Here is a 7881-nt window from a genome sequence, read left to right as displayed (position 1 = left end):
TAGTCTTTTCCTCCTCTACATCCCTCCAACTTCTTTCACAAAGACCACAGAGGGATGAAACTGAAGATGTGGAGAACATACAAAAGAATCTGTAGTTTATTCATCCGTTTCATTCTTTCATTTCCTGTTTCTCTACTTCTCATAACTGGAAACAGATCTCAGTTTCACCTCTCTTTCCCAGCCACTGTTCTCATTCTTTCTGTTGCTCTATCATTTATTCTTTACTTTGTTTTATTATTAGTATTTAGAAGTATTATGTGGAGTGTATATCTTTGTTCCTGTAAAATAATAAAAATTAATTACACAACTCTTTGGAATACTTGATTCTGGTCAACTGTGTGGTTAGATATTTTTGTATGACCGCTAAACTGCATAATTGTGCCAAACATCTGAATTCCTACATAGTGTAACGAGGCGACAGGGACGAGAGACGTGCGGATCCATTTGCAAAGCTTTTATTCAAAGGTGTGGTCAGAAACAAACAGGCGAGGGTCAGACAATGGCAACAGGTATATTGAGGGCAAGACACAAGAATAGTCCAGTAAATAGGCGTGGTCCATCTCTGGCGAACAATGTCCAAACAGGGTAATCCAAAGGGTTAGTCCAAACACAGGCAATGGTCCAGGCGAGGGGTAAGACTATGACTAGACTATGGAAAACTCAAACAATGACAGGGAATTGGCTCCGTAAAGTAGCTACGCTAAACAGCATAAACGCTTAAACAATACTCGGCAGGGAGAGAGAGGAAGTCCATGGCTTATGTAGGGTGTGTGATTGGTTACAGCTGTGGGTGTAATCAGTGCAATGGATGATGGGAAATGTAGTCCAGGGTATAGTGTAACAGTCTGTGTAGTGTGAGAGTCCATGTGGTGAGCGGGTGACCTCCGGTGGTGAGTGAACGGAAGTTCATAGACCGGATTCATGACATAGCCAGCCACGGAACAGGCGGAGCAGAATACCACCACGACGGAGCAGAGACCCCTGGTAGAGATTGGGACCTAAGGAAAACTGAGACACAAGAAACAGAGAGAGCATATACGGTCTCAAGGACCGAGGCAGGGGACACACGAAGTTCATAAATATTCTCTCTGGTGACAGCTGAGCGGGCAGACAGTTCATAAGTAAGCTCACTGACCAAAACTGGACAGGCAGACAGTTCAAAATTGGACTCATTGACTGGAATTGGACAGGAAGACAGTTCATAAATGGGTTCACAGATTGAAACTGAACAAGCAGACAATTCTAAATCAGGCTCTTTGGTCGAAACGGAACAGACGTATGGTTCAAAATTATACTCATTGACTGAGACAGGATAGATAGACAGTTCAAAAACAGGCTTACTGACTGACACTAGACAGTCAGACCGTTCATAAATGGACTCCCAAACTAGGACTGGCAAGACAGACAGTTCAGACACATTTGGGGGAACAGAACAAGCAGACAGTTCATGAATTGTCTCTATAGCAGTGACAGGGTTAACGGGACAAACATGGAGTGCATTTATAGTTTCTGGGCTCATAACTGGACTAATGGGGCAGATAACAGGTTCCTTGTTTGGAACTGGACAGACAGATGGTTCAACATCAGACTCATTAGGGGAAATGGGACAGACAGAGCACACATAGTCTTTTCCTCCTCTACATCCCTCCAACTTCTTTCACAAAGACCACAGAGGGATGAAACTGAAGATGTGGAGAACATACAAAAGAATCTGTAGTTTATTCATCCGTTTCATTCTTTCATTTCCTGTTTCTCTACTTCTCATAACTGGAAACAGATCTCAGTTTCACCTCTCTTTCCCAGCCACTGTTCTCATTCTTTCTGTTGCTCTATCATTTATTCTTTACTTTGTTTTATTATTAGTATTTAGAAGTATTATGTGGAGTGTATATCTTTGTTCCTGTAAAATAATAAAAATTAATTACACAACTCTTTGGAATACTTGATTCTGGTCAACTGTGTGGTTAGATATTTTTGTATGACCGCTAAACTGCATAATTGTGCCAAACATCTGAATTCCTACATAGTGTAACGAGGCGACAGGGACGAGAGACGTGCGGATCCATTTGCAAAGCTTTTATTCAAAGGTGTGGTCAGAAACAAACAGGCGAGGGTCAGCAACAGGCAACAGGTATATTGAGGGCAAGACACAAGAATAGTCCAGTAAATAGGCGTGGTCCATCTCCAATGTCCAATGTCCAAACAGGGTAATCCAAAGGGTTAGTCCAAACACAGGCAATGGTCCAGGCGAGGGGTAAGACTATGACTAGACTATGGAAAACTCAAACAATGACAGGGAATTGGCTCCGTAAAGTAGCTACGCTAAACAGCATAAACGCTTAAACAATACTCGGCAGGGAGAGAGAGGAAGTCCATGGCTTATGTAGGGTGTGTGATTGGTTACAGCTGTGGGTGTAATCAGTGCAATGGATGATGGGAAATGTAGTCCAGGGTATAGTGTAACAGTCTGTGTAGTGTGAGAGTCCATGTGGTGAGCGGGTGACCTCCGGTGGTGAGTGAACGGAAGTTCATAGACCGGATTCATGACATAGCCAGCCACGGAACAGGCGGAGCAGAATACCACCACGACGGAGCAGAGACCCCTGGTAGAGATTGGGACCTAAGGAAAACTGAGACACAAGAAACAGAGAGAGCATATACGGTCTCAAGGACCGAGGCAGGGGACACACGAAGTTCATAAATATTCTCTCTGGTGACAGCTGAGCGGGCAGACAGTTCATAAGTAAGCTCACTGACCAAAACTGGACAGGCAGACAGTTCAAAATTGGACTCATTGACTGGAATTGGACAGGAAGACAGTTCATAAATGGGTTCACAGATTGAAACTGAACAAGCAGACAATTCTAAATCAGGCTCTTTGGTCGAAACGGAACAGACGTATGGTTCAAAATTATACTCATTGACTGAGACAGGATAGATAGACAGTTCAAAAACAGGCTTACTGACTGACACTAGACAGTCAGACCGTTCATAAATGGACTCCCAAACGTAGAGAGTTCACAGACGGCCTCCATAGCCATGACAGGACAGGACGAGGATTCACAGACGGCCTTCATAACCGTGACAGGATGGTCAGAGAGTTTACAGACGGCATTCATAGCCGTGACAGGACAGGCAGAGAGTTCACAGACGCCCTCCATAGCCGTGACAGGACAGGACGAGGATTCACAGACGGCCTTCATAGCCGTAACAGGACGGTCAGAGAGTTCACACACGGCCTTCATAGCCGTGACAGGACAGGTAGAGAGATCACAGACGGCCTCCATAGCCCTGACAAGACAGACAGGGAGTTCACAGACGGCCTTCATAGCCGTGACAGGACAGGTAGAAAGATCACAGACGGCCTTCATAGCCGTGACAGGACAGACAGGGAGTTCAGTAATGGGCGCCACTACCGTAACCAGAGCTGAAGTGAAAGACGTCGTCTCAGGAGGTTCTGCAGCATACGCCGCCACGTCCGTAGAATCCGGAACGAGCACTGCCTCCTCTGGATGTTCTGCAGCCTCAGCCACCACCTCTGGAGGATCTGGAGCGAGCAATGCCATTTCTGGAGGTTCTGCAGCCTCAGCCGCCACCTCTGGCAATCCTTCCGCGGGCGTCGCTGGCTCTGGAACTTCGGTGGTAGTGAACGCAGCCCATATACACCAGAAAGCAATTCCCCATATAGGAAATGCAGCAGACAAGGGGATTACTTCTGGGACAGAAGGGTTTGAGAGTACTGGTTTAGGGATCAGCTGAGACGTGGCGAGACTCTGGGAGATCAGCTGTGACTTGACTTGACTCATGACGATCAACTGTGACTTGACTTGATTCATGACGATCAACTGTGACGTGACTTGACTCAGGAATGGCAACTGAGAAATGATGGTGCGTTGTTGTGGCCGCCATTTTGTGAACAGGCTCCGTTGTTGTAGCGACCATTATGTGAGTGCGTTCTGGTGCGTTCGCCATTTCAGTCACAGACGCGGTGTCGCGTTCCTCCACCGCGACACCCACAGTGAATGAAGAGCCAACACACAACAAAGCATAGTCCATAAACTGACAGAGGGATGAACGCGGACCCTCGCGTCTAAGCTTAGACATAAGTGGTTGATTAATACCTTTGCAAAAAAACTCTATCAACAAACAGTCCGGTAAATCAAAGTAATAGGCAATGGCTAGATACTCTTGAATATAGTTCTCCAGCGAACGCGGGCCTTGTTTAAGAGCTAATAATATTCGTGCTGTGTCCATACCTGGTTAATGTTCTTCTGAAAAGCTGCTGGATCCTTGTGTGGCCGAGTATTCTGTAACGAGGCGACAGGGACGAGAGCGGTCCGGATCCATTTGCAAAGCTTTTATTCAAAGGTGTGGTCAGAAACAGGCGAGGGTCAGACAATGGCAACAGGTATATTGAGGGCAAGGCACAAGAATAGTCCAGTAAATGGGCGTGGTCCATCTCCGGCGAACAATGTCCAAACAGGATATATGTATATATATGCAATAATAATATAATTTTTTTCTTTTAGAAATGCATATTTCACAGTATCTTGAATTGACAGTTGTAGTAACTTGAGTTAGGATGCAGATATAAATTTATGTTCATTATCAAAACAATAGCACCTGTAAAAACTGTAACAACCTAATTTTTATATGGTGAAATTTAATTATTCTGACTATTTGAGTTTTATTAAAATTAACCATTGTTCTTCCATAGTAGCATACATTTACATCATGATAACCACAGTTAAAACCACACATATAGCACCTCAATACCATGGTAAACATGTAACTATATAGTTTCTAGGTATTTGTATGAAAAGTAGTCTAAATGCATTTAGTATAAATGCAGAAACGCAATAGCTTAATCACAAAAATTACAGTAATTATATTCCGTTACTCCTTTAATATATTTAATACATATCTACATTATTAATATAATAACATTTGATATGAATATCCATATTATATATGTTACTACAGTAAATCCATGGTAAATGATGGCAATTTGTAGATTGAAAAGTCTTCTGACTGTATTGTTGCACACAGTGTTTCTCCTGTTTGTCAGCGCTGTTTCATCCGACTTTAAACTAGTTTAAATCACCGAGCCATTTGTGTTCTTCGCTGAATTCAAGCGCTTCACACTAGTGGATCTCACAGCGCTGTTTAATGTCGTGTGACCGAGACTCATCAGCGAGTAAACGCATCTGCTCCAGTGAGCTCGCGCCGTTTGAACTTTGACCCAAGCGGATACATTTTTATTGTACATTATCCCTAACTTATGTTCTTCACTAAAAGAAAAAAAAACTCTCTGCCAAAACTCTACTGGTCCATTCACTATTCAAGCAAGAAAGTCACTAAGCCACAAGGTGGCGGTGTCCTCAATTTTCTCAGACACCCTCAGGACATGGTGCCAACGACACTTACGAAGTTTCATCACAATATGGCAATGTATTCATAAAATACAGCATTTTTCGTCAAAATTCAAAATGGTACACGTGCAATACGGCCAACCTAGGGTGTATTATTCAACACGTTATGCCCCATTATGTTCTCATTATTTTACCCCAAACTACTCAGAAGTTTAAAGCAAAACATTTTCAGATTTCATGACCAATAGGTGGCGCTGTCTCAAAACCACTCAGGTACTCTCGGTTCATAGAGATAGCAAGATTCATTTCAATAGATCAGTGCATTGCAAAGATACAACCTCACTTTCTGTTTGGCACTCAATTCGTCTGAGTCTTACACACTGCGTTCCAATTCTCATACTATCCACCCTAAATAGTATTCTTGAATAGTATTTAGGGCAGATAGTTTGCAAATTGGGACACATGGCAGTCATGCATACAGCAAGAAGCACTACTTGACACCACAGAAGAAACATCAGCAGTAAGACAAAAAAGAAACTTCACTGGTTTTCATATGCATCGCAAACATGCCAGGTTTGAAATGACAGAAGCATGAAAGAGATTTTAAGGGCACTAGAACATACAATAGATTAAGTTTTGGTCTGTTCTTCAAATAAAGATATCATATGGCATTAAAAGACTTTTTTTATTTTGCGCATGAACTTTTTATTTTAATGGTACAGTACCTTTCTGTCCTTTTTGGACAACCTCACTTGAGTAGATGACATCATTTCATGTTTTGGTGTACAGCTTTAATTCTAGTTTGTGCCATAGTTTAAATGTAGTTATAGCATGCTGGATTCCCTGTTAGGGAAAAAGGGAAGAGAGAGAAATGGAGGAAGAGAGAAGTGAGCAATGGAGGGAGGGAAAGAGAGAGAGGAAGTAGGGGTGATGTCGCCCTTGACCATGTGCAGTTAAATATAGCTCCATCAAGAAACCTTCATCCAAAGATTTGTTTGTTTTGAGTTTGTTCTGTTTTGGGGTGGGGGAAGGATTGGGGTTGGGGGATCTTCCCACGGCCCAACCGAGTGGGACGAACAATTCTGTCAAAGGAAGAAGAGAACGAGGAAGGAAGGAGATGATATAGAATTGGAGAAGTCTCAAACGGTCCTACCTTCCCAACAGTTTCCTTCTTCATTAACACAGTCCAGACTACAGAGCTGGGGTTTGAGAGTTCCTATGTACAACATCCTTGTTGAAAAGACCAGTTTATGTAGTGTTTTGGATTCTCATCTTTGATATGGAAGCGCTGGTGTCCCTACCTTGCTTCACCAACAAGAATTTCTTTAGCAAGCTTCACCATACCTGGTTCACCAGCATTTTTTGGGTCCACCAGGTAGACCAAAACAAAACAAGCACTAACAAGCCTAGAAATTCATGACAACCAGCTTGTACTTTCTGGATACTGGTTGACCAAGAAAGTCATTATGGTTAAGCAAGTGGGAAAATCCTGGTGGGAACTCCAGTATCCCAAAACACAACATGTTATAGTGGTCTTGTAAGCAGGGTGGAAATGGGAGATGACTAGGATGTTACCAAGATGGCCAAATGGACCTACAGTACTTGCTTTAAAATGGACTTTTGAGTTACAGAACTCAGCATCTACCCTACCTCAACTATGAAGAAACATACATGACTTAAGACTGGAATACACTGCACAACTTTAGCAATGCTAGTTGCTGACTGTCAGAGCCAGTCTGCAAATTTTGGGCAGTCAGAGTTGATATTTACAGAATGTAATATAGTGTGATGGGCAACATGAAGATGATGTTTTGAGTCAATTTTAGAACACATATTGCTTTCATTTGTAATGTATCTCCTAGAAACAAGGTGCATGCTTCAGGATGAGTTTGTTGTGTTCAGAACGACTTGAAAGTCTGGTAGTGTGTGATCCTCAGTTATTTAGTGTACAATACCCAGTTTTTCATCTGTAACCAGGTCAGCAGCTGTGTGATGCCTGTTGTTTTAAAATCTGTTCAGATTTTAATAGTCGTGTATTGCATTCCAGCCTTTACTCAACATTACAGTGGAGGAGAAGGTCCATGAGATTTCTAGATTGGAATGAACTTCTAAACTCCTGCTATCGCTTCAGGGTACCACTTCCAAACCACAATAAACAAAGACTGGAAAATCATGCTTGTCCGAATAAAAGATGACTGATGCTACACCAAGAGGAGTTGAGGAGCAGTTCAGAGTTTGTTACTGTTGGAGTCTTCAGTGGCATATTGGAGGAGATCTGTGGGAGACAGGAGTCTTGCCATACAGATGTAACTGGCAAGAAGAGGAGACAGGGGAGTGTTCCCGCTGCCCAGCGATCCATCAGCACCGCGTTTTCACCAGTGTAGATTTTCTGCAGCTGGCACTGCACTCATACACACTCTCGCATATACCATAAACCTTTTATATCCTGTCCCTATCACTTGCATAAATCACATAAACATGCTGGTGATGAAAGATATGAGAAGGATGA

The sequence above is a fragment of the Sinocyclocheilus anshuiensis genome, unplaced genomic scaffold (genome assembly GCF_001515605.1).
Source record: "Sinocyclocheilus anshuiensis isolate Anshui unplaced genomic scaffold, SAMN03320099.WGS_v1.1 scaffold880, whole genome shotgun sequence".
Lineage (NCBI taxonomy): Eukaryota > Metazoa > Chordata > Actinopteri > Cypriniformes > Cyprinidae > Sinocyclocheilus > Sinocyclocheilus anshuiensis.
Note: the sequence above shows the minus strand (reverse complement) of the source record.